The sequence below is a fragment of the Ascaphus truei genome, chromosome 10 (genome assembly GCF_040206685.1).
Source record: "Ascaphus truei isolate aAscTru1 chromosome 10, aAscTru1.hap1, whole genome shotgun sequence".
Lineage (NCBI taxonomy): Eukaryota > Metazoa > Chordata > Amphibia > Anura > Ascaphidae > Ascaphus > Ascaphus truei.
In genome coordinates this window covers 2,689,168-2,716,312 of record NC_134492.1, presented here as the reverse complement: position 1 = coordinate 2,716,312, position 27,145 = coordinate 2,689,168, and the positions used below count along the sequence as shown (strand labels likewise).

The 27,145-nt window shown below is 62.0% G+C and overlaps 1 long non-coding RNA gene across 1 annotated transcript in view; it reads left to right on the top strand.

The window, feature by feature from the left end:
* LOC142503433 (uncharacterized) overlaps positions 1–27,145 on the top strand; it is a 48,442-nt gene that overhangs the window by 280 nt on the left and 21,017 nt on the right. The gene's annotated exons all lie outside the window — the stretch shown is intronic.

The window sequence follows — 27,145 nt, the reverse complement described above, 5'->3', positions numbered from 1 at the left end:
ATGGTACTGGCATTACAGTCTGGCATTGTAAGGGTTAATCAGCGACCAGTCACTTTTTTATTAAAAAGTTTATTATAACAAATAAACAGGTCACTATGGGAGCCTGCCCCCCCTCCCCTGGGACAGGTCACTATGGGAGCCTGCCCCCCTCCCCTGGGACAGGTCACTATGGGAGCCTGCCCCCCTCCCCTGGGACAGGTCACTATGGGAGCCTGCCCCCCCTCCCCTGGGACAGGTCACTATGGGAGCCTGCCCCCCTCCCCTGGGACAGGTCACTATGGGAGCCTCCCCCCCTCCCCTGGGACAGGTCACTATGGGAGCCTCCCCTGGGTCAGGTCACTATGGGAGCCTCTCCCCACCCCCCCCCTCCTTCCATGGGACAGGTCACTATGGGAGCCTCTCCACCCTTCCCTGGGACAGGTCACTATGGGAGCCTCTCTCTCTCCCCCCCCCTCTCCTGGGACAGGTCACTATGGGAGCCTCCCCCCCTCCCCTGGGACAGGTCACTATGGGAGCCTCCCCCCCTCCCCTGGGACAGGTCACTATGGGAGCCTCTCCCCCCCCCCCCCCCTTCCATGGGACAGGTCACTATGGGAGCCTCCCCCCCTCCCCTGGGACAGGTCACTATGGGAGCCTCTCCCCCCCCCTCTTCCATGGGACAGGTCACTATGGGACCTTCCCCCCCTCCCCTGGGACAGGTCACTATGGGACCTTCCCCCCCCCTCCCCTGGGACAGGTCACTATTGGAGCCTCTCCCCCTCCCCTGGGACAGGTCACTATGGGAGCCTCCCCCCCTCCCCTGGGACAGGTCACTATGGGACCTCCCCCCCCCTCCCATGGGACAGGTCACTATGGGAGCCTCCCCCCTTCCCTGGGACAGGTCACTATGGGAGCCTCTCCCCCCCCGCTTCCCTGGGACAGGTCACTATGGGAGCCTCTCCCCCCCCCTTCCATGGGACAGGTCACTATGGGAGCCTCTCCCCCCCCCCCCTTCCCTGGTACAGGTCACTATGGAAGACCCCCTTGATTCAAGTGGCCAGCGTTTCTGGGAGGGTTACGTTTAATGCTTCTTTTTTTGATGAATGTATTTTAGTCAGAGACTTGCCCACACGTCTCCAGGACGTTCATTACATTTTGCAAAGATATTATTGGGTGCGTTCCAATTAGTAGAATATTGTCCGCATATAGTGCTATCTTTATACCTGTGATGTCAGGGTGGTTCCTTATCGCTTTTGCTAGGGGTTCCATTACTAATGCAAAAATTAGGGCAGCCCTGTCACGTACCGTTAATTATTTTGCATGTCTCTGATAATTAGCTATTTAGCTTGACTTTCGCTGAGGGGTTACTATATAAGGCTTTGACATATTATCTAAACATTTCCCCAGTTCCCATACGTTCTAGCAAACTGAACATAAACCTCCATTGTACCCTATCAAATGCTTTTTCTGCATCAATGGACAGCATCAAGGCGGGGGTTTGGTTTGCTTTAATATGATATATTATGAATATTAATAATTCTTCATCTTTTGCTTCTCTTTTGGGTGTAAATCCCATCGGGACTAGGTTCACTAATTCTGATAGGTGCACGTTCAGTCTGTTTGCTAATATTTGTGCAAGTATTTTGACATGTACATTTATAAGTGAAATTGGTCTATAGCTTGCACAATTTAGTTAATCTTTTCCTGACTTTGGGATGACTGTAATGTAAGCTTCAGACATGTATTAGTTTGGGTTTTCTGCTTCTCTGAGTTAACATATTTTGAATCTACTGTACGGTATCGTGGATTGGGCACAGGTTTTATAATAGGTGTGAGGTAGCCTCTCTTGGCCTGGTCTTTTACTATTAAGTAATTCTCTAATTACTTTTTCAATTTCTTTACATGTAATGTGTGTCAAGTTTTTGTCTCGCGTTGGGATTCATTGTTTAATCTTAGAAACAAACATTGATAACTTCCTATTTGTGTATCATCTCCGTCCCGTGAGGCTTCAATATTGTAGAGTAGTTCATAGAATTGTCTAACCTCTTCTTTAATGATTTTTGTGTCGTGTGTTATGCTACCGTCCTGTATACGGATGCTATTAATGTTGTATTAACTTTGTTTTGTTTTAAAATTGGTTGGCCAGTAGTCAGACCATCTTGTTCCCTTACTCACGGTACCCGTGTTTTAACCAAAGCTGTGATTTTCTATTTTCTGTGTTGTTAGTTGGTTACATTTTCCTCTCGCTACTATTAGTTCTGTTAATGTCTTCCTGTCCCGAGTGTTTGTGTTTCACTTCTAGCTCTGGAATGCTTTTGCTTAATGTTAAGATGTATTTTTCTCTCACTTTTTTCCTAAGGGAAGCTGCTTGAATGAAGACTCCAATAATTACACTTTCTGTGCTTCCCATGTGGGTGCTGGGGATATTTTTTCTGTGTCATTTTCAGTAAAGTCATTTTTGGGGGTTCCTTTATTATCAATACCACTGTGCTATTTTTCAATAGTGTCTTGTTTAATCTCCATGTTTAGACTCCTGTTTGTATTGACCCTAGTCCCATCAATTTCTAAGGTTTCGTATGTTGCCCACGTTAAGTTTATCTATGAAAAAATAGTTGATCCTGGAATAACTATTGTGTGGATGCGAGTAATGGGGATAATAAAATGTAGTGAGGCATTTAGTCTGCTTCCTGCTGATTATTGTATACCCTTTAGAGCAAGCATGTCAAACTCAAAGGCTAACACGGGCCAAATAAACAAGGGTTACGTTTAGGTGGGCCGCAAAAAAACAAAAACTTCGATTTTCATAGAAACTTAGGTTTATTTAGAAAAGTACAGTATAAAAAAAAAAGAACAATAAAATTAATGTTTTCTTCCTGACACTTGGCATCTCTGACTCTCTCTCTCTCTCTCTCTCTCTGAAACACTCTCTCTCAGACACACACACACACACACAGACACACACGGGAAATCTGAACGGGGGAGGAAATCGGAGCAGGAGGGCAAGGGGGAAGCAAGGCAGGCATGGAGCAGTAGTCACCTGACTTGCTCCATGTAACAGGAAGAGGCGGACAGCAGGAAGAGGCGGGCCTCACTATGCAAGCTCCGGGCCTCACTATGCAAGCTCCGGGCCGCACTATGCAAGCTCCGGGCCTCACTATGCAAGCTCCGGGCCGCACTATGCAAGCTCCGGGCCTCACTATGCAAGCTCGGATAGAGCTGGCTCCGGGCCAAAAAAAATTTCTGGCAGCGTGCCAACACGTGCCAGCCAATCGGGAGAGGGGGGAGGTTTTTTTTTTTTTTTCCTTTGCAGAAAGCGCGCGCAGCGCGAGTTAAATATTGGGCCGCAAATATGTTCGTTGCGGGCCGCGAGTTTGACATGCTTGCTTTAGAGGTATCTATGATCGGGTTCAGGGCTACATGGAAGTTTCCTCCCTTGTATAGGGCCCTTCTCAGACTATATTAACGATTGACAATATGTTCCGCAGGAAGTGTGTCGGTCTTGTGTTTGGGGTGTATATGGTTGCCAGTGTGATTTTTTTCCCCCTTTGGCAAGGCTATTCTGCAAAACAATAAGCACACATCCATTATCATGACATATTACATATTGTCGTTACAGATCTTCAGCAGATCGCCTCAGGTTCTTCTCACGTTTTTTTCTTTTCGCTTTTTTTGATGTCCGCTGTTATTTGCTTTCTTTTTCTTCTCCACTGTGTCCTATTGTTGTCTTCTCTGTCATTAGGATGACCAGACATACCAGTTTAGCCGGGACAGTCCCGGTTTTCCAAAAATCTATCTAAATGTCTCGGTTCTCAGCCAGCAAGCCATCCACGCATGCACGATGGGCGCTTACTGTTTGCGCATGCGTGAAATTTATCCTGGGAAATATATGGGGGGTGGGGGAATTTGGGGGGGGGCGCAGGCTGTTACAGAGGCCCCACGCTCTTCACCCAGGCATTTAATTTAATGCCGGGGGAGGCGTGAGGCCTCTGTAACCTCACTTACCTACTGGCAGCCGGGTCTTCGGCGACGCGTCGCCATGGCAACGCGCGGCAAATGATGCGGTGGTGTCACGTGACCTGACCCGCAACATCATTTGAAGCTGTGCCTTGGGGGGGGCGCGAATGCTGCGGCTCCCAGGAAGGGGGCCGCAGCTGAAAAAGTTTGCGCAGCGCTGCGCTAGTGCATCACAATCAGCTTGATAGGAAATCCCCATTTATATCTTATGTTAGCTTTCTGCAGGCATGTGGTGAACGTCTCTCTGCGGCGCTGCAGGCATGTGGTGACCGTCTCTCTGCGGCGCTGCAGGCATGTGGTGACCGTCTCTCTGCGACGCTGCAGGCATGTGGTGAGCGTCTCTGCGACGCTGCAGGCATGTGGTGACCGTCTCTCTGCGGCGCTGCAGGCATGTGGTGACAGTCTCTGCGACGCTGCAGGCATGTGGTGACCGTCTCTGCGACGCTGCAGGCATGTGGTGACAGTCTCCCTGCGGCTCTGCAGACATGTGGTGACAGTCTCTCTGCGGCGCTGCAGGCATGTGGTGACAGTCTCTCTGCGGCGCTGCAGGCATGTGGTGAACGTCTCCCTGCGGCGCTGCAGGCATGTGGTGACCGTCTCTCTGCGGCGCTGCAGGCATGTGGTGACCGTCTCTCTGCGGCGCTGCAGGCATGTGGTGACCGTCTCTCTGCGGCGCTGCAGGCATGTGGTGACCGTCTCTCTGCGGCGCTGCAGGCATGTGGTGACCGTCTCTCTGCGGCGCTGCAGGCATGTGGTGACCGTCTCTCTGCGGCGCTGCAGGCATGTGGTGAACGTCTCTCTGCGGCGCTGCAGGCATGTGGTGAACGTCTCCCTGCGGCGCTGCAGGCATGTGGTGACCGTCTCCCTGCGGCGCTGCAGGCATGTGGTGACCGTCTCTCTGCGGCGCTGCAGGCATGTGGTGACCGTCTCTCTGCGGCGCTGCAGGCATGTGGTGACCGTCTCTCTGCGGCGCTGCAGGCATGTGGTGACCGTCTCCCTGCGACGCTGCAGGCATGTGGTGACAGTCTCTCTGCGGCACTGCAGGCATGTGGTGACAGTCTCTGCGACGCTGCAGGCATGTGGTGACCGTCTCTGCGACGCTGCAGGCATGTGGTGACAGTCTCCCTGCGGCGCTGCAGGCATGTGGTGACCGTCTCTCTGCGGCGCTGCAGGCATGTGGTGACCGTCTCTCTGCGGCGCTGCAGGCATGTGGTGACAGTCTCTCTGCGGCGCTGCAGGCATGTGGTGACCGTCTCTCTGCGGCGCTGCAGGCATGTGGTGACCGTCTCTCTGCGGCGCTGCAGGCATGTGGTGACCGTCTCTCTGCGGCGCTGCAGGCATGTGGTGACCGTCTCTCTGCGGCGCTGCAGGCATGTGGTGACCGTCTCTCTGCGGCGCTGCAGGCATGTGGTGACCGTCTCTCTGCGGCGCTGCAGGCATGTGGTGAACGTCTCCCTGCGGCGCTGCAGGCATGTGGTGACCGTCTCCCTGCGGCGCTGCAGGCATGTGGTGACCGTCTCTCTGCGGCGCTGCAGGCATGTGGTGACCGTCTCTCTGCGGCGCTGCAGGCATGTGGTGACCGTCTCTCTGCGGCGCTGCAGGCATGTGGTGACAGTCTCTGCGACGCTGCAGGCATGTGGTGATCGTCTCTCTGCGGCGCTGCAGGCATGTGGTGACAGTCTCTGCGACGCTGCAGGCATGTGGTGACCGTCTCCCTGCGACGCTGCAGGCATGTGGTGACAGTCTCTCTGCGGCACTGCAGGCATGTGGTGACAGTCTCTGCGACGCTGCAGGCATGTGGTGACCGTCTCTGCGGCGCTGCAGGCATGTGGTGACCGTCTCTCTGCGGCGCTGCAGGCATGTGGTGACCGTCTCTCTGCGGCGCTGCAGGCATGTGGTGACAGTCTCTCTGCGGCGCTGCAGGCATGTGGTGACCGTCTCTCTGCGGCGCTGCAGGCATGTGGTGACCGTCTCTCTGCGGCGCTGCAGGCATGTGGTGACCGTCTCTCTGCGGCGCTGCAGGCATGTGGTGACCGTCTCTCTGCGGCGCTGCAGGCATGTGGTGACCGTCTCTCTGCGGCGCTCCAGGCATGTGGTGACCGTCTCTCTGCGGCGCTGCAGGCATGTGGTGACCGTCTCCCTGCGGCACTGCAGGCATGTGGTGACCGTGTCTCTGCGACACTGCAGGCATGTGGTGACCGTCTCTCTGCGGCGCTGCAGGCATGTGGTGACCGTCTCTCTGCGGCTCTGCAGGCATGTGGTGACCGTCTCTCTGCGGCGCTGCAGGCATGTGGTGACCGTCTCTCTGCGGCGCTGCAGGCATGTGGTGACCGTCTCTCTGCGACACTGCAGACATGTGGTGACCGTCTCTCTGCGGCGCTTCAGGCATGTGGTGACCGTCTCTCTGCGGCGCTGCAGGCATGTGGTGACCGTCTCTCTGCGGCGCTGCAGGCATGTGGTGACCGTCTCTCTGCGATGCTGCAGACATGTGGTGACCGTCTCTCTGCGGCACTGCAGGCATGTGGTGACCGTCTCTCTGCGGCGCTGCAGGCATGTGGTGACCGTCTCTCTGCGGCGCTGCAGGCATGTGGTGAACGTCTCCCTGCGGCGCTGCAGGCATGTGGTGACCGTCTCTCTGCGACGCTGCAGGCATGTGGTGATCGTCTCTGCGGCGCTGCAGGCATGTGGTGACCGTCTCTCTGCGGCGCTGCAGACATGTGGTGACCGTCTCTCTGCGGCGCTGCAGGCATGTGGTGAACGTCTCTCTGCGACGCTGCAGGCATGTGGTGACCGTCTCTCTGCGGCGCTGCAGGCATGTGGTGATCGTCTCTCTGCGGCGCTGCAGGCATGTGGTGACAGTCTCTCTGCGGCGCTGCAGGCATGTGGTGATCGTCTCTCTGCGGCGCTGCAGGCATGTGGTGACCGTCTCTCTGCGGCGCTGCAGACATGTGGTGACCGTCTCTCTGCGGCGCTGCAGGCATGTGGTGACCGTCTCTCTGCGACGCTGCAGGCATGTGGTGACCGTCTCTCTGCGGCGCTGCAGGCATGTGGTGACCGTCTCTCTGCGGCGCTGCAGGCATGTGGTGATCGTCTCTCTGCGGCGCTCCAGGCATGTGGTGACCGTCTCTCTGCGGCGCTGCAGGCATGTGGTGACCGTCTCTCTGCGGCGCTGCAGGCATGTGGTGACCGTCTCCCTGCGGCGCTGCAGGCATGTGGTGACCGTCTCTCTGCGACGCTGCAGACATGTGGTGAACGTCTCTCTGCGACGCTGCAGGCATGTGGTGACCGTCTCCCTGCGGCGCTGCAGGCATGTGGTGACAGTCTCTCTGCGGCGCTGCAGGCATGTGGTGACCGTCTCCCTGCGGCGCTGCAGGCATGTGGTGACCGTCTCTCTGCGGCGCTGCAGGCATGTGGTGACCGTCTCCCTGCGGCGCTGCAGGCATGTGGTGACCGTCTCTGCGGCGCTGCAGGCATGTGGTGACCGTCTCCCTGCGACGCTGCAGGCATGTGGTGACCGTCTCCCTGCGACGCTGCAGGCATGTGGTGACCGTCTCCCTGCGGCGCTGCAGGCATGTGGTGACCGTCTCTCTGCGGCGCTGCAGGCATGTGGTGACCGTCTCTGCGGCGCTGCAGGCATGTGGTGACCGTCTCTCTGCGGCGCTGCAGGCATGTGGTGACCGTCTCTCTGCGACGCTGCAGGCATGTGGTGACAGTCTCTCTGCGGCGCTGCAGGCATGTGGTGACCGTCTCCCAGCGGCGCTGCAGGCATGTGGTGACCGTCTCTCTGCGGCGCTGCAGGCATGTGGTGACCGTCTCTCTGCGACGCTGCAGGCATGTGGTGAACGTCTCTCTGCGGCGCTGCAGGCATGTGGTGACCGTCTCTGCGGCGCTGCAGGCATGTGGTGACCGTCTCTCTGCGGCGCTGCAGGCATGTGGTGACCGTCTCTCTGCGGCGCTGCAGGCATGTGGTGACCGTCTCCCTGCGGCGCTCCAGGCATGTGGTGACCGTCTCCCTGCGGCGCTGCAGGCATGTGGTGACAGTCTCTCTGCGGCGCTGCAGGCATGTGGTGACCGTCTCTCTGCGGCGCTGCAGGCATGTGGTGACAGTCTCCCTGCGGCGCTCCAGGCATGTGGTGACCGTCTCCCTGCGGCGCTGCAGACATGTGGTGACCGTCTCCCTGCGGCGCTGCAGGCATGTGGTGACCGTCTCCCTGTGGCGCTGCAGGCATGTGGTGACCGTCTCTCTGCGGCGCTGCAGGCATGTGGTGACCGTCTCCCTGCGGCGCTGCAGGCATGTGCTGACAGTCTCTCTGTGGCGCTGCAGGCATGTGGTGACCGTCTCTCTGTGGCGCTGCAGGCATGTGGTGACCGTCTCTCTGTGGCGCTGCAGGCATGTGGTGACCGTCTCTCTGCGGTGCTGCAGGCATGTGGTGACAGTCTCTCTGCGGCGCTGCAGACATGTGGTGACCGTCTCCCTGTGGCGCTGCAGGCATGTGGTGACCGTCTCCCTGCGGCGCTGCAGGCATGTGGTGACCGTCTCCCTGCGGCGCTGCAGGCATGTGGTGACCGTCTCTCTGCGGTGCTGCAGACATGTGGTGACAGTCTCTCTGCGGCGCTGCAGACATGTGGTGACCGTCTCCCTGTGGCGCTGCAGGCATGTGGTGACCGTCTCCCTGTGGCGCTGCAGGCATGTGGTGACCGTCTCCCTGCGGCGCTGCAGGCATGTGGTGACCGTCTCCCTGTGGCGCTGCAGGCATGTGGTGACCGTCTCCCTGCGGCGCTGCAGGCATGTGGTGACCGTCTCCCTGTGGCGCTGCAGGCATGTGGTGACCGTCTCTCTGCGGCGCTGCAGACATGTGGTGACCGTCTCCCTGCGGCGCTGCAGGCATGTGGTGACCGTCTCCCTGCGGCGCTGCAGGCATGTGGTGACCGTCTCCCTGCGGCGCTGCAGGCATGTGGTGACCGTCTCCCTGCGGCGCTGCAGGCATGTGGTGACCGTCTCTCTGCGGCGCTGCAGGCATGTGGTGACCGTCTCTCTGCGGCACTGCAGGCATGTGGTGACCGTCTCTCTGCGACGCTGCAGGCATGTGGTGACCGTCTCCCTGCGGCGCTGCAGGCATGTGGTGACCGTCTCCCTGCGGCGCTGCAGGCATGTGGTGACCGTCTCTCTGCGGCACTGCAGGCATGTGGTGACCGTCTCTCTGCGGCGCTGCAGGCATGTGGTGACCGTCTCTCTGCGGCGCTGCAGACATGTGGTGACCGTCTCTGCGGCGCTGCAGGCATGTGGTGACCGTCTCCCTGTGGCGCTGCAGGCATGTGGTGACCGTCTCCCTGCGGCGCTGCAGGCATGTGGTGACAGTCTCTGCGACGCTGCAGGCATGTGGTGACCGTCTCTGCGGCGCTGCAGGCATGTGGTGACAGTCTCCCTGCGGCGCTCCAGGCATGTGGTGACCGTCTCCCTGCGGCGCTGCAGACATGTGGTGACCGTCTCCCTGCGGCGCTGCAGGCATGTGGTGACCGTCTCTCTGCGGCGCTGCAGGCATGTGGTGACCGTCTCCCTGCGGCGCTGCAGGCATGTGGTGACCGTCTCTCTGCGGCGCTGCAGGCATGTGGTGACCGTCTCCCTGTGGCGCTGCAGGCATGTGGTGACCGTCTCTCTGCGGCGCTGCAGGCATGTGGTGACCGTCTCTCTGCGGCGCTGCAGGCATGTGGTGACCGTCTCTCTGCGGTGCTGCAGACATGTGGTGACAGTCTCTCTGCGGCGCTGCAGACATGTGGTGACAGTCTCTCTGCGGCGCTGCAGACATGTGGTGACCGTCTCCCTGCGGCGCTGCAGGCATGTGGTGACCGTCTCCCTGCGGCGCTGCAGGCATGTGGTGACCGTCTCCCTGCGGCGCTGCAGGCATGTGGTGACCGTCTCCCTGTGGCGCTGCAGGCATGTGGTGACCGTCTCTCTGCGGCGCTGCAGGCATGTGGTGACCGTCTCTCTGTGGCGCTGCAGGCATGTGGTGACCGTCTCCCTGCGGCGCTCCAGGCATGTGGTGATCGTCACCCTGCGGCGCTGCAGGCATGTGGTGACCGTCTCTCTGCGCCGCTGCAGGCATGTGGTGACCGTCTCTCTGCGGCGCTGCAGACATGTGGTGACCGTCTCTGCGGCGCTGCAGGCATGTGGTGACCGTCTCCCTGTGGCGCTGCAGGCATGTGGTGACCGTCTCCCTGCGGCGCTGCAGGCATGTGGTGACAGTCTCTGCGACGCTGCAGGCATGTGGTGACCGTCTCTGCGGCGCTGCAGGCATGTGGTGACAGTCTCCCTGCGGCGCTCCAGGCATGTGGTGACCGTCTCCCTGCGGCGCTGCAGACATGTGGTGACCGTCTCCCTGCGGCGCTGCAGGCATGTGGTGACCGTCTCCCTGTGGCGCTGCAGGCATGTGGTGACCGTCTCTCTGCGGCGCTGCAGGCATGTGGTGACCGTCTCCCTGCGGCGCTGCAGGCATGTGCTGACAGTCTCTCTGTGGCGCTGCAGGCATGTGGTGACCGTCTCTCTGTGGCGCTGCAGGCATGTGGTGACCGTCTCTCTGTGGCGCTGCAGGCATGTGGTGACTGTCTCTCTGCGGTGCTGCAGACATGTGGTGACAGTCTCCCTGTGGCGCTGCAGGCATGTGGTGACCATCTCCCTGCGGCGCTGCAGGCATGTGGTGACCGTCTCTCTGCGGCGCTGCAGACATGTGGTGACCGTCTCCCTGTGGCGCTGCAGGCATGTGGTGACCGTCTCCCTGCGGCGCTGCAGGCATGTGGTGACCGTCTCCCTGCGGCGCTGCAGGCATGTGGTGACCGTCTCTCTGCGGCGCTGCAGGCATGTGGTGACCGTCTCCCTGTGGCGCTGCAGGCATTTGGTGACCGTCTCCCTGTGGCGCTGCAGGCATGTGGTGACCGTCTCTCTGCGGCGCTGCAGACATGTGGTGACCGTCTCTCTGCGGCGCTGCAGGCATGTGGTGACCGTCTCCCTGTGGCGCTGCAGGCATGTGGTGACCGTCTCTCTGCGGCGCTGCAGGCATGTGGTGACCGTCTCCCTGCTGCGCTGCAGACATGTGGTGACCGTCTCCCTGCGGCGCTGCAGGCATGTGGTGACCGTCTCCCTGTGGCGCTGCAGGCATGTGGTGACCGTCTCTCTGCGGCGCTGCAGACATGTGGTGACCGTCTCCCTGCGGCGCTGCAGGCATGTGGTGACCGTCTCCCTGTGGCGCTGCAGGCATGTGGTGACCGTCTCTCTGCGGCGCTGCAGGCATGTGGTGACCGTCTCTCTGCGGCGCTGCAGGCATGTGGTGACCGTCTCCCTGTGGCGCTGCAGGCATGTGGTGACCGTCTCCCTGTGGCGCTGCAGGCATGTGGTGACCGTCTCCCTGCGGCGCTGCAGGCATGTGGTGACCGTCTCTCTGCGGCGCTGCAGGCATGTGGTGACCGTCTCTCTGCGGCGCTGCAGGCATGTGGTGATCGTCTCTCTGCGGCGCTGCAGGCATGTGGTGACCGTCTCTCTGCGGCGCTGCAGACATGTGGTGACCGTCTCTCTGCGGCGCTGCAGGCATGTGGTGACCGTCTCTCTGCGACGCTGCAGGCATGTGGTGACCGTCTCTCTGCGGCGCTGCAGGCATGTGGTGACCGCCTCTCTGCGGCGCTGCAGGCATGTGGTGATCGTCTCTCTGCGGCGCTCCAGGCATGTGGTGACCGTCTCTCTGCGGCGCTGCAGGCATGTGGTGACCGTCTCCCTGCGGCGCTGCAGGCATGTGGTGACCGTCTCTCTGCGACGCTGCAGACATGTGGTGAACGTCTCTCTGCGACGCTGCAGGCATGTGGTGACCGTCTCCCTGCGGCGCTGCAGGCATGTGGTGACAGTCTCTCTGCGGCGCTGCAGGCATGTGGTGACCGTCTCCCTGCGGCGCTGCAGGCATGTGGTGACCGTCTCTCTGCGGCGCTGCAGGCATGTGGTGACCGTCTCCCTGCGGCGCTGCAGGCATGTGGTGACCGTCTCTGCGGCGCTGCAGGCATGTGGTGACCGTCTCCCTGCGACGCTGCAGGCATGTGGTGACCGTCTCCCTGCGACGCTGCAGGCATGTGGTGACCGTCTCCCTGCGACGCTGCAGGCATGTGGTGACAGTCTCTCTGCGGCGCTGCAGGCATGTGGTGACCGTCTCTCTGCGACGCTGCAGGCATGTGGTGACAGTCTCTCTGCGGCGCTGCAGGCATGTGGTGACCGTCTCTCTGCGACGCTGCAGGCATGTGGTGACCGTCTCCCTGCGCCGCTGCAGGCATGTGGTGACCGTCTCTCTGCGGCGCTGCAGGCATTTGGTGACCGTCTCTCTGCGGCGCTGCAGGCATGTGGTGACTGTCTCCCTGCGGCGCTGCAGGCATGTGGTGACCGTCTCTGCGGCGCTGCAGGCATGTGGTGACCGTCTCCCTGCGGCGCTGCAGGCATGTGGTGACCGTCTCTGCGGCGTTGCAGACATGTGGTGACCGTCTCTCTGCGACGCTGCAGGCATGTGGTGACCGTCTCTGCGGCGCTGCAGGCATGTGGTGACCGTCTCTCTGCGATGCTGCAGGCATGTGGTGACCGTCTCTCTGCGGCGCTGCAGGCATGTGGTGACCGTCTCTGCGGCGCTGCAGGCATGTGGTGACCGTCTCTCTGCGGCGCTGCAGGCATGTGGTGACCGTCTCTGCGGCGCTGCAGGCATGTGGTGACCGTCTCTCTGCGGCGCTGCAGGCATGTGGTGACCGTCTCTCTGCGACGCTGCAGGCATGTGGTGACAGTCTCTCTGCGGCGCTGCAGGCATGTGGTGACCGTCTCCCAGCGGCGCTGCAGGCATGTGGTGACCGTCTCTCTGCGGCGCTGCAGGCATGTGGTGACCGTCTCTGCGGCGCTGCAGGCATGTGGTGACCGTCTCTCTGCGGCTCTGCAGGCATGTGGTGACCGTCTCCCTGCGGCGCTGCAGGCATGTGGTGACCGTCTCCCTGCGGCGCTGCAGGCATGTGGTGACCGTCTCTCTGCGGCGCTGCAGGCATGTGGTGACCGTCTCCCTGTGGCGCTGCAGGCATTTGGTGACCGTCTCCCTGTGGCGCTGCAGGCATGTGGTGACCGTCTCTCTGCGGCGCTGCAGACATGTGGTGACCGTCTCTCTGCGGCGCTGCAGGCATGTGGTGACCGTCTCCCTGTGGCGCTGCAGGCATGTGGTGACCGTCTCTCTGCGGCGCTGCAGGCATGTGGTGACCGTCTCCCTGCTGCGCTGCAGACATGTGGTGACCGTCTCCCTGCGGCGCTGCAGGCATGTGGTGACCGTCTCCCTGTGGCGCTGCAGGCATGTGGTGACCGTCTCTCTGCGGCGCTGCAGACATGTGGTGACCGTCTCCCTGCGGCGCTGCAGGCATGTGGTGACCGTCTCCCTGTGGCGCTGCAGGCATGTGGTGACCGTCTCTCTGCGGCGCTGCAGGCATGTGGTGACCGTCTCTCTGCGGCGCTGCAGGCATGTGGTGACCGTCTCCCTGTGGCGCTGCAGGCATGTGGTGACCGTCTCCCTGTGGCGCTGCAGGCATGTGGTGACCGTCTCCCTGCGGCGCTGCAGGCATGTGGTGACCGTCTCTCTGCGGCGCTGCAGGCATGTGGTGACCGTCTCTCTGCGGCGCTGCAGGCATGTGGTGATCGTCTCTCTGCGGCGCTGCAGGCATGTGGTGACCGTCTCTCTGCGGCGCTGCAGACATGTGGTGACCGTCTCTCTGCGGCGCTGCAGGCATGTGGTGACCGTCTCTCTGCGACGCTGCAGGCATGTGGTGACCGTCTCTCTGCGGCGCTGCAGGCATGTGGTGACCGCCTCTCTGCGGCGCTGCAGGCATGTGGTGATCGTCTCTCTGCGGCGCTCCAGGCATGTGGTGACCGTCTCTCTGCGGCGCTGCAGGCATGTGGTGACCGTCTCCCTGCGGCGCTGCAGGCATGTGGTGACCGTCTCTCTGCGACGCTGCAGACATGTGGTGAACGTCTCTCTGCGACGCTGCAGGCATGTGGTGACCGTCTCCCTGCGGCGCTGCAGGCATGTGGTGACAGTCTCTCTGCGGCGCTGCAGGCATGTGGTGACCGTCTCCCTGCGGCGCTGCAGGCATGTGGTGACCGTCTCTCTGCGGCGCTGCAGGCATGTGGTGACCGTCTCCCTGCGGCGCTGCAGGCATGTGGTGACCGTCTCTGCGGCGCTGCAGGCATGTGGTGACCGTCTCCCTGCGACGCTGCAGGCATGTGGTGACCGTCTCCCTGCGACGCTGCAGGCATGTGGTGACCGTCTCCCTGCGACGCTGCAGGCATGTGGTGACAGTCTCTCTGCGGCGCTGCAGGCATGTGGTGACCGTCTCTCTGCGACGCTGCAGGCATGTGGTGACAGTCTCTCTGCGGCGCTGCAGGCATGTGGTGACCGTCTCTCTGCGACGCTGCAGGCATGTGGTGACCGTCTCCCTGCGCCGCTGCAGGCATGTGGTGACCGTCTCTCTGCGGCGCTGCAGGCATTTGGTGACCGTCTCTCTGCGGCGCTGCAGGCATGTGGTGACCGTCTCCCTGCGGCGCTGCAGGCATGTGGTGACCGTCTCTGCGGCGTTGCAGACATGTGGTGACCGTCTCTCTGCGACGCTGCAGGCATGTGGTGACCGTCTCTGCGGCGCTGCAGGCATGTGGTGACCGTCTCTCTGCGATGCTGCAGGCATGTGGTGACCGTCTCTCTGCGGCGCTGCAGGCATGTGGTGACCGTCTCTGCGGCGCTGCAGGCATGTGGTGACCGTCTCTCTGCGGCGCTGCAGGCATGTGGTGACCGTCTCTGCGGCGCTGCAGGCATGTGGTGACCGTCTCTCTGCGGCGCTGCAGGCATGTGGTGACCGTCTCTCTGCGACGCTGCAGGCATGTGGTGACAGTCTCTCTGCGGCGCTGCAGGCATGTGGTGACCGTCTCCCAGCGGCGCTGCAGGCATGTGGTGACCGTCTCTCTGCGGCGCTGCAGGCATGTGGTGACCGTCTCTGCGGCGCTGCAGGCATGTGGTGACCGTCTCTCTGCGGCGCTGCAGGCATGTGGTGACCGTCTCCCTGCGGCGCTGCAGGCATGTGGTGACCGTCTCTGCGGCGCTGCAGGCATGTGGTGACCGTCTCCCTGCGACGCTGCAGGCATGTGGTGACCGTCTCCCTGCGACGCTGCAGGCATGTGGTGACCGTCTCCCTGCGACGCTGCAGGCATGTGGTGACAGTCTCTCTGCGGCGCTGCAGGCATGTGGTGACCGTCTCTCTGCGACGCTGCAGGCATGTGGTGACAGTCTCTCTGCGGCGCTGCAGGCATGTGGTGACCGTCTCTCTGCGACGCTGCAGGCATGTGGTGACCGTCTCCCTGCGCCGCTGCAGGCATGTGGTGACCGTCTCTCTGCGGCGCTGCAGGCATTTGGTGACCGTCTCTCTGCGGCGCTGCAGGCATGTGGTGACTGTCTCCCTGCGGCGCTGCAGGCATGTGGTGACCGTCTCTGCGGCGCTGCAGGCATGTGGTGACCGTCTCCCTGCGGCGCTGCAGGCATGTGGTGACCGTCTCTGCGGCGTTGCAGACATGTGGTGACCGTCTCCCTGTGGCGCTGCAGGCATGTGGTGACCGTCTCTCTGCGGCGCTGCAGACATGTGGTGACCGTCTCCCTGTGGCGCTGCAGGCATGTGGTGACCGTCTCCCTGTGGCGCTGCAGGCATGTGGTGACAGTCTCTCTGCGGCGCTGCAGACATGTGGTGACCGTCTCCCTGTGGCGCTGCAGGCATGTGGTGACCGTCTCCCTGCGGCGCTGCAGGCATGTGGTGACCGTCTCCCTGCGGCGCTGCAGGCATGTGGTGACCGTCTCTCTGCGGCGCTGCAGACATGTGGTGACAGTCTCTCTGCGGCGCTGCAGACATGTGGTGACCGTCTCCCTGTGGCGCTGCAGGCATGTGGTGACCGTCTCCCTGTGGCGCTGCAGGCATGTGGTGACCGTCTCCCTGCGGCGCTGCAGGCATGTGGTGACCGTCTCCCTGTGGCGCTGCAGGCATGTGGTGACCGTCTCCCTGCGGCGCTGCAGGCATGTGGTGACCGTCTCCCTGTGGCGCTGCAGGCATGTGGTGACCGTCTCTCTGCGGCGCTGCAGACATGTGGTGACCGTCTCCCTGCGGCGCTGCAGGCATGTGGTGACCGTCTCCCTGTGGCGCTGCAGGCATGTGGTGACCGTCTCTCTGCGGCGCTGCAGGCATGTGGTGACCGTCTCTCTGCGGCGCTGCAGGCATGTGGTGACAGTCTCTCTGCGGCGCTGCAGGCATGTGGTGACCGTCTCTCTGCGGCGCTGCAGGCATGTGGTGACCGTCTCCCTGCGGCGCTGCAGGCATGTGGTGACCGTCTCCCTGCGGCGCTGCAGGCATGTGGTGACCGTCTCCCTGCGGCGCTGCAGGCATGTGGTGACCGTCTCTCTGCGGCACTGCAAGCATGTGGTGACCGTCTCTCTGCGGCGCTGCAGACATGTGGTGACCGTCTCTCTGCGGCGCTGCAGACATGTGGTGACCGTCTCTGCGGCGCTGCAGGCATGTGGTGACCGTCTCCCTGTGGCGCTGCAGGCATGTGGTGACCGTCTCTGCGGCGCTGCAGGCATGTGGTGACAGTCTCTGCGACGCTGCAGGCATGTGGTGACCGTCTCTGCGGCGCTGCAGGCATGTGGTGACAGTCTCCCTGCGGCGCTCCAGGCATGTGGTGACCGTCTCCCTGCGGCGCTGCAGACATGTGGTGACCGTCTCCCTGCGGCGCTGCAGGCATGTGGTGACCGTCTCTCTGCGGCGCTGCAGGCATGTGGTGACCGTCTCCCTGCGGCGCTGCAGGCATGTGGTGACCGTCTCTCTGCGGCGCTGCAGGCATGTGGTGACCGTCTCCCTGTGGCGCTGCAGGCATGTGGTGACCGTCTCTCTGCGGCGCTGCAGGCATGTGCTGACAGTCTCTCTGTGGCGCTGCAGGCATGTGGTGACCGTCTCTCTGCGGCGCTGCAGACATGTGGTGACCGTCTCCCTGTGGCGCTGCAGGCATGTGGTGACCGTCTCCCTGCGGCGCTGCAGGCATGTGGTGACCGTCTCCCTGCGGCGCTGCAGGCATGTGGTGACCGTCTCTCTGTGGTGCTGCAGACATGTGGTGACAGTCTCTCTGCGGCGCTGCAGGCATGTGGTGACCGTCTCCCTGTGGCGCTGCAGGCATGTGGTGACCGTCTCCCTGTGGCGCTGCAGGCATGTGGTGACCGTCTCCCTGCGGCGCTGCAGGCATGTGGTGACCGTCTCCCTGTGGCGCTGCAGACATGTGGTGACCGTCTCTCTGCGGCGCTGCAGACATGTGGTGACCGTCTCCCTGCGGCGCTGCAGGCATGTGGTGACCGTCTCCCTGTGGCGCTGCAGGCATGTGGTGACCGTCTCTCTGCGGCGCTGCAGGCATGTGGTGACCGTCTCTCTGCGGCGCTGCAGGCATGTGGTGACCGTCTCCCTGCGGCGCTGCAGGCATGTGGTGACCGTCTCCCTGTGGCGCTGCAGACATGTGGTGACCGTCTCTCTGCGGCGCTGCAGACATGTGGTGACCGTCTCCCTGCGGCGCTGCAGGCATGTGGTGACAGTCTCCCTGCGGCGCTCCAGGCATGTGGTGACCGTCTCCCTGCGGCGCTGCAGACATGTGGTGACCGTCTCCCTGCGGCGCTGCAGGCATGTGGTGACCGTCTCTCTGCGGCGCTGCAGGCATGTGGTGACCGTCTCCCTGCGGCGCTGCAGGCATGTGGTGACCGTCTCTCTGCGGCGCTGCAGGCATGTGGTGACCGTCTCCCTGTGGCGCTGCAGGCATGTGGTGACCGTCTCTCTGCGGCGCTGCAGGCATGTGCTGACAGTCTCTCTGTGGCGCTGCAGGCATGTGGTGACCGTCTCTCTGCGGCGCTGCAGACATGTGGTGACCGTCTCCCTGTGGCGCTGCAGGCATGTGGTGACCGTCTCCCTGCGGCGCTGCAGGCATGTGGTGACCGTCTCCCTGCGGCGCTGCAGGCATGTGGTGACCGTCTCTCTGTGGTGCTGCAGACATGTGGTGACAGTCTCTCTGCGGCGCTGCAGGCATGTGGTGACCGTCTCCCTGTGGCGCTGCAGGCATGTGGTGACCGTCTCCCTGTGGCGCTGCAGGCATGTGGTGACCGTCTCCCTGCGGCGCTGCAGGCATGTGGTGACCGTCTCTCTGTGGCGCTGCAGGCATGTGGTGACTGTCTCTCTGCGGTGCTGCAGACATGTGGTGACAGTCTCCCTGTGGCGCTGCAGGCATGTGGTGACCGTCTCCCTGTGGCGCTGCAGACATGTGGTGACCGTCTCTCTGCGGCGCTGCAGACATGTGGTGACCGTCTCCCTGCGGCGCTGCAGGCATGTGGTGACCGTCTCCCTGTGGCGCTGCAGGCATGTGGTGACCGTCTCTCTGCGGCGCTGCAGGCATGTGGTGACCGTCTCTCTGCGGCGCTGCAGGCATGTGGTGACCGTCTCCCTGTGGCGCTGCAGGCATTTGGTGACCGTCTCCCTGTGGCGCTGCAGGCATGTGGTGACCGTCTCTCTGCGGCGCTGCAGACATGTGGTGACCGTCTCTCTGCGGCGCTGCAGGCATGTGGTGACCGTCTCCCTGTGGCGCTGCAGGCATGTGGTGACCGTCTCTCTGCGGCGCTGCAGGCATGTGGTGACCGTCTCCCTGCGGCGCTGCAGACATGTGGTGACCGTCTCCCTGCGGCGCTGCAGGCATGTGGTGACCGTCTCCCTGTGGCGCTGCAGGCATGTGGTGACCGTCTCTCTGCGGCGCTGCAGACATGTGGTGACCGTCTCCCTGCGGCGCTGCAGGCATGTGGTGACCGTCTCCCTGTGGCGCTGCAGGCATGTGGTGACCGTCTCTCTGCGGCGCTGCAGGCATGTGGTGACCGTCTCCCTGTGGCGCTGCAGGCATGTGGTGACCGTCTCTCTGCGGCGCTGCAGGCATGTGGTGACCGTCTCCCTGCGGCGCTGCAGACATGTGGTGACCGTCTCCCTGCGGCGCTGCAGGCATGTGGTGACCGTCTCCCTGTGGCGCTGCAGGCATGTGGTGACCGTCTCTCTGCGGCGCTGCAGACATGTGGTGACCGTCTCCCTGCGGCGCTGCAGGCATGTGGTGACCGTCTCCCTGTGGCGCTGCAGGCATGTGGTGACCGTCTCTCTGCGGCGCTGCAGGCATGTGGTGACCGTCTCTCTGCGGCGCTGCAGGCATGTGGTGACCGTCTCCCTGTGGCGCTGCAGGCATGTGGTGACCGTCTCCCTGTGGCGCTGCAGGCATGTGGTGACCGTCTCCCTGCGGCGCTGCAGGCATGTGGTGACCGTCTCTCTGCGGCGCTGCAGGCATGTGGTGACCGTCTCCCTGCGGCGCTCCAGGCATGTGGTGATCGTCACCCTGCGGCGCTGCAGGCATGTGGTGACCGTCTCTCTGCGCCGCTGCAGGCATGTGGTGACCGTCTCTGCGGCGCTGCAGACATGTGGTGACCGTCTCTCTGCACCGCTGCAGGCATGTGGTGACCGTCTCCCTGTGGCGCTGCAGGCATGTGGTGACCGTCTCTCTGCGGCGCTGCAGGCATGTGGTGACCGTCTCCCTGTGGCGCTGCAGGCATGTGGTGACCGTCTCTCTGCGGCGCTGCAGGCATGTGGTGACCGTCTCTGCGGCGCTGCAGACATGTGGTGACCGTCTCCCTGTGGCGCTGCAGGCATGTGGTGACCGTCTCCCTGCGGCGCTGCAGGCATGTGCTGACAGTCTCCCTGTGGCGCTGCAGGCATGTGGTGACCGTCTCTCTGCGGCGCTGCAGGCATGTGCTGACAGTCTCCCTGTGGCGCTGCAGGCATGTGGTGACCGTCTCTCTGCGGCGCTGCAGGCATGTGGTGACCGTCTCCCTGTGGCGCTGCAGGCATGTGGTGACCGTCTCTCTGCGGCGCTGCAGGCATGTGGTGACCGTCTCTGCGGCGCTGCAGACATGTGGTGACCGTCTCCCTGTGGCGCTGCAGGCATGTGGTGACCGTCTCTCTGCGGCGCTGCAGGCATGTGGTGACCGTCTCCCTGCGGCGCTCCAGGCATGTGGTGATCGTCACCCTGCGGCGCTGCAGGCATGTGGTGACCGTCTCTCTGCGCCGCTGCAGACATGTGGTGACCGTCTCTCTGCGCCGCTGCAGGCATGTGGTGACCGTCTCCCTGCGGCGCTGCAGGCATGTGTTCACCGTCTCCCTGTGGCGCTGCAGGCATGTGGTGACCGTCTCCCTGCGGCGCTGCAGGCATGTGGTGACCGTCTCCCTGTGGCGCTGCAGGCATGTGGTGACCGTCTCTCTGCGGCGCTGCAGGCATGTGGTGACCGTCTCTCTGTGGCGCTGCAGACATGTGGTGACAGTCTCCCTGCGGCGCTGCAGGCATGTGGTGACCGTCTCGCTGTGGCGCTGCAGGCATGTGGTGACCGTCTCTCTGCGGCGCTGCAGACATGTGGTGACCGTCTCCCTGTGGCGCTGCAGGCATGTGGTGACCGTCTCTCTGCGGCGCTGCAGGCATGTGCTGACAGTCTCCCTGTGGCGCTGCAGGCATGTGGTGACCGTCTCTCTGCGGCGCTGCAGGCATGTGCTGACAGTCTCCCTGTGGCGCTGCAGGCATGTGGTGACCGTCTCTCTGCGGCGCTGCAGGCATGTGGTGACCGTCTCCCTGTGGCGCTGCAGGCATGTGGTGACCGTCTCCCTGTGGCGCTGCAGGCATGTGGTGACCGTCTCTCTGCGGCGCTGCAGGCATGTGGTGACCGTCTCTGCGGCGCTGCAGACATGTGGTGACCGTCTCCCTGTGGCGCTGCAGGCATGTGGTGACCGTCTCTCTGCGGCGCTGCAGGCATGTGGTGACCGTCTCCCTGCGGCGCTCCAGGCATGTGGTGATCGTCACCCTGCGGCGCTGCAGGCATGTGGTGACCGTCTCTCTGCGCCGCTGCAGACATGTGGTGACCGTCTCTCTGCGCCGCTGCAGGCATGTGGTGACCGTCTCCCTGTGGCGCTGCAGGCATGTGGTGACCGTCTCTGCGGTGCTGCAGGCATGTGGTGACCGTCTCTCTGCGGCGCTGCAGGCATGTGGTGACCGTCTCCCTGTGGCGCTGCAGGCATGTGGTGACCGTCTCTGCGGCGCTGCAGACATGTGGTGACCGTCTCTCTGCGCCGCTGCAGGCATGTGGTGACCGTCTCCCTGTGGCGCTGCAGGCATGTGGTGACCGTCTCGCTGTGGCGCTGCAGGCATGTGGTGACCGTCTCTCTGCGGCGCTGCAGACATGTGGTGACCGTCTCCCTGTGGCGCTGCAGGCATGTGCTGACAGTCTCCCTGTGGCGCTGCAGGCATGTGGTGACCGTCTCTCTGCGGCGCTGCAGGCATGTGCTGACAGTCTCCCTGTGGCGCTGCAGGCATGTGGTGACCGTCTCTCTGCGGCGCTGCAGGCATGTGGTGACCGTCTCCCTGTGGCGCTGCAGGCATGTGGTGACCGTCTCCCTGTGGCGCTGCAGGCATGTGGTGACCGTCTCTCTGCGGCGCTGCAGGCATGTGGTGACCGTCTCTGCGGCGCTGCAGACATGTGGTGACCGTCTCCCTGTGGCGCTGCAGGCATGTGGTGACCGTCTCCCTGTGGCGCTGCAGGCATGTGGTGACCGTCTCTGCGGTGCTGCAGGCATGTGGTGACCGTCTCTCTGCGGCGCTGCAGGCATGTGGTGACCGTCTCCCTGTGGCGCTGCAGGCATGTGGTGACCGTCTCTGCGGCGCTGCAGACATGTGGTGACCGTCTCTCTGCGCCGCTGCAGGCATGTGGTGACCGTCTCCCTGTGGCGCTGCAGGCATGTGGTGACCGTCTCTCTGCGGCGCTGCAGGCATGTGGTGACCGTCTCCCTGTGGCGCTGCAGGCATGTGGTGACCGTCTTTCTGCGGCGCTGCAGGCATGTGCTGACAGTCTCCCTGTGGCGCTGCAGGCATGTGGTGACCGTCTCTGCGGCGCTGCAGACATGTGGTGACCGTCTCCCTGTGGCGCTGCAGGCATGTGGTGACCGTCTCTCTGCGGCGCTGCAGACATGTGGTGACCGTCTCTCTGTGGCGCTGCAGGCATGTGGTGACCGTCTCCCTACGGCGCTGCAGGCATGTGGTGACCGTCTCTCTGCGGTGCTGCAGACATGTGGTGACAGTCTCCCTGTGGCGCTGCAGGCATGTGGTGACCGTCTCCCTGTGGCGCTGCAGGCATGTGGTGACCGTCTCCCTGCGGCGTTGCAGGCATGTGGTGACCGTCTCCCTGCGGCGCTGCAGGCATGTGGTGACCGTCTCCCTGTGGCGCTGCAGGCATGTGGTGACCGTCTCTCTGCGGCGCTGCAGACATGTGGTGACCGTCTCCCTGCGGCGCTGCAGGCATGTGGTGACCGTCTCCCTGTGGCGCTGCAGGCATGTGGTGACCGTCTCTCTGCGGCGCTGCAGGCATGTGGTGACCGTCTCTCTGCGGCGCTGCAGGCATGTGGTGACCGTCTCCCTGTGGCGCTGCAGGCATGTGGTGACCGTCTCCCTGCGGCGCTCCAGGCATGTGGTGATCGTCACCCTGCGACGCTGCAGGCATGTGGTGACCGTCTCTGCGGCGCTGCAGACATGTGGTGACCGTCTCCCTGTGGCGCTGCAGGCATGTGGTGACCGTCTCTCTGCGGCGCTGCAGGCATGTGGTGACCGTCTCCCTGTGGCGCTGCAGGCATGTGGTGACCGTCTCCCTGCGGCGCTGCAGGCATGTGGTGACCGTCTCTGCGGCGCTGCAGGCATGTGGTGATCGTCACCCTGCGGCGCTGCAGGCATGTGGTGACCGTCTCTCTGCGGCGCTGCAGGCATGTGGTGATCGTCTCCCTGCGGCGCTGCAGGCATGTGGTGATCGTCTCTCTGCGGCGCTCCAGGCATGTGGTGATCGTCACCCTGCGGCGCTGCAGGCATGTGGTGACCGTCTCCCTGCGGCGCTGCAGGCATGTGGTGACCGTCTCCCTGCGGCGCTGCAGGCATGTGGTGACCGTCTCTCTGTGGCGCTGCAGGCATGTGGTGACCGTCTCCCTGCGACGCTGCAGGCATGTGGTGACCGTCTCCCTGCGATGCTGCAGGCATGTGGTGACCGTCTCCCTGTGGCGCTGCAGGCATGTGGTGACCGTCTCCCTGTGGCGCTGCAGGCATGTGGTGACCGTCTCCCTGCGGCGCTGCAGGCATGTGGTGACCGTCTCCCTGCGGCGCTGCAGGCATGTGGTGACCGTCTCCCTGTGGCGCTGCAGGCATGTGGTGACCGTCTCCCTGCGGCGCTGCAGGCATGTGGTGACCGTCTCTCTGCGGCGCTGCAGGCATGTGGTGACCGTCTCCCTGCGGCGCTGCAGGCATGTGGTGACCGTCTCCCTGCGGCGCTCCAGGCATGTGGTGACCGTCTCCCTGTGGCGCTGCAGGCATGTGGTGACCGTCTCTCTGCGGCGCTGCAGGCATGTGGTGACCGTCTCCCTGTGGCGCTGCAGGCATGTGGTGACCGTCTCCCTGTGGCGCTGCAGGCATGTGGTGACCGTCTCTCTGCGGCGCTGCAGGCATGTGCTGACAGTCTCCCTGTGGCGCTGCAGGCATGTGGTGACCGTCTCTGCGGCGCTGCAGACATGTGGTGACCGTCTCCCTGTGGCGCTGCAGGCATGTGGTGACCGTCTCCCTGTGGCGCTGCAGGCATGTGGTGACCGTCTCCCTGTGGCGCTGCAGGCATGTGGTGACCGTCTCCCTGTGGCGCTGCAGGCATGTGGTGACCGTCTCCCTGTGGCGCTGCAGGCATGTGGTGACCGTCTCTCTGCGGCACTGCAGGCATGTGGTGACCGTCTCTCTGCGGCGCTGCAGGCATGTGGTGACCGTCTCTCTGCGGCGCTGCAGGCACGTGGTGACCGTCTCTCTGCGGCGCTGCAGGCATGTGGTGACCGTCTCCCTGTGGCGCTGCAGACATTTTTTGGACTTTGTTCCAGGTCCCAACTTTAAAAAAAAAAGTCACAGTTTTTAAATCAGCGATTGTCAGCCGCTCACGCATGCGCACAAGAGCTAGCCCATCACGCATGCGCTGAAGCGCCGATCACTGCCAGCGGCTCGTGCGCAGGCACAATGTGCACTTGCCATTCGTGCAAGGCCGAAATTTGTCCCAGGAAAAATCTGGTCACCCTGTGTGCCCTGTCCATCTTCCACAAGTTTGCTGTGGGTTTGCGTGCCACGTGGGAGAGCAGCTTCCGCGGTTCCAGCTCCGCTGTCTCTATTGTTCCTGGTATTCCGCGGATTCTTCTATCAGAGCGTCTCCCTCCATTCTCTGCATGTGCAGTGTGCAGGGGGCTGCTCTGGGGGGACGCTTTCCTCTGGTTCTACATGTGTTTCTGGGACTCTGCCTCTGTCCCCAGATCCTTCCCCCTTCTCCCAGCGCAGCTACATATTGTTACATTTCAGTCACTTCGCTTTTATAATTTGTGTTCGTTCCATTGAGAGGTTTTTTTTATGGCTTCTTTTGATGCCAGGTTAGGGAGGTCTGCATTGGTAGCGTATTCTGCTCTGTCTGCGGTTCCTGGACCCAGGGTGGTCTCAATGCCGGAGACAGGCGCCCTTTGTGAGCGCATTGTCTTTTTTCTGTTTGTTTTAGTAAATTGCATAAATCGGTTCTATGGTCTGTTTTTCTCTGCTTTCTATGAGCGGCGGATCTGAGGTCTGATATCACCCTGGATCTCGGACCCCCGTCACACATCCTGCAATACTGAGGTTCTCGGACCCCCGTCACACACCCTGCAATACTGAGGTTCTCGGACCCCCGTCACACACCTGAAATACTGAGGTTCTCGGACCCCCGTCACACATCTGCAATACTGAGGTTCCCGGACCCCCGTCACACACCTGCAATACTGAGGTTCCCGGACCCCCGTCACACATCCTGCAATACTGAGGTTCTCGGACCCCCGTCACACATCCTGCAATACTGAGGTTCTCGGACCCCCGTCACACACCCTGCAATACTGAGGTTCTCGGACCCCCGTCACACACCTGCAATACTGAGGTTCTCGGACCCCCGTCACACATCTGCAATACTGAGGTTCCCGGACCCCCGTCACACACCTGCAATACTGAGGTTCCCGGACCCCCGTCACACATCCTGCAATACTGAGGTTCTCGGACCCCCGTCACACATCCTGCAATACTGAGGTTCTCGGACCCCCGTCACACATCTGCAATACTGAGGTTCTCGGACCCCCGTCACACATCTGCAATACTGAGGTTCTCGGACCCCCGTCACACATCCTGCAATACTGAGGTTCTCGGACCCCCGTCACACACCTGCAATACTGAGGTTCCCGGACCCCCGTCACACACCTGCAATACTGAGGTTCCCGGACCCCCGTCACACACCTGCAATACTGAGGTTCTCGGACCCCCGTCACACACCTGCAATACTGAGGTTCCCGGACCCCCGTCACACATCCTGCAATACTGAGGTTCTCGGACCCCCGTCACACATCTGCAATACTGAGGATCTCGGACCCCCGTCACACATCTGCAATACTGAGGTTCCCGGACCCCCGTCACACACCTGCAATACTGAGGTTCTCGGACCCCCGTCACACACGTGGAATACTGAGGTTCTCGGACCCCCGTCACACATCCTGCAATACTGAGGTTCTCGGACCCCCGTCACACATCCTGCAATACTGAGGTTCCCGGACCCCCGTCACACATCCTGCAATACTGAGGTTCTCGGACCCCCGTCACACATCTGCAATACTGAGGTTCTCGGACCCCCGTCACACATCCTGCAATACTGAGGTTCTCGGACCCCCGTCACACATCCTGCAATACTGAGGTTCTCGGACCCCCGTCACACATCCTGCAATACTGAGGTTCTCGGACCCCCGTCACACATCCTGCAATACTGAGGTTCTCGGACCCCTGTCCCACACCTGCAATACTGAGGTTCTCGGACCCCTGTCCCACACCTGCAATACTGAGGTTCCCGGACCCCCGTCACACATCCTGCAATACTGAGGTTCTCGGACCCCTGTCACACATCTGCAATACTGAGGTTCCCGGACCCCCGTCACACATCTGCAATACTGAGGTTCTCTGACCCCCGTCACACATCCTGCAATACTGAGGTTCTCGGACCCCCGTCACACATCTGCAATACTGAGGTTCTCGGACCCCCGTCACACATCTGCAATACTGAGGTTCTCGGACCCCCGTCACACACCTGCAATACTGAGGTTCTCGGACCCCCGTCACACATCCTGCAATACTGAGGTTCCCGGACCCCCGTCACACACCTGCAATACTGAGGTTCTCGGACCCCCGTCACACACCTGCAATACTGAGGTTCTCGGACCCCCGTCACACATCTGCAATACTGAGGTTCCCGGACCCCCGTCACACATCTGCAATACTGAGGTTCCCGGACCCCCGTCACACATCCTGCAATACTGAGGTTCTCGGACCCCCGTCACACATCCTGCAATACTGAGGTTCTCGGACCCCCGTCACACATCCTGCAATATTGAGGTTCTCGGACCCCCGTCACACATCCTGCAATACTGAGGTTCTCGGACCCCCGTCCCACTCCTGCAATACTGAGGTTCTCGGACCCCCGTCACACATCCTGCAATACTGAGGTTCTCGGACCCCCGTCACACATCCTGCAATACTGAGGTTCTCGGACCCCCGTCACACATCTGCAATACTGAGGTTCTCGGACCCCCGTCACACATCCTGCAATACTGAGGTTCTCGGACCCCCGTCACACATCCTGCAATACTGAGGTTCTCGGACCCCCGTCACACATCCTGCAATGCTGAGGTTCCAGTCACCACCTTAAGAGGTTTAACCTCCTCGCCTTATTCTAATGCATAGCATGTGAGTGGGATGATTTTGGCTTTTTCTACTTCTACATTTTGAAGCTTTTTCCTGTGTTGCACTATGTTTTCCCTTTTTTATTCCTGCGTATACCTGGGAGTATTTGCGTATCTTGTAACAAACAAGTGTGAAGATGATTGTACAAAGTATTTTTTCTTCTGAGCTGCA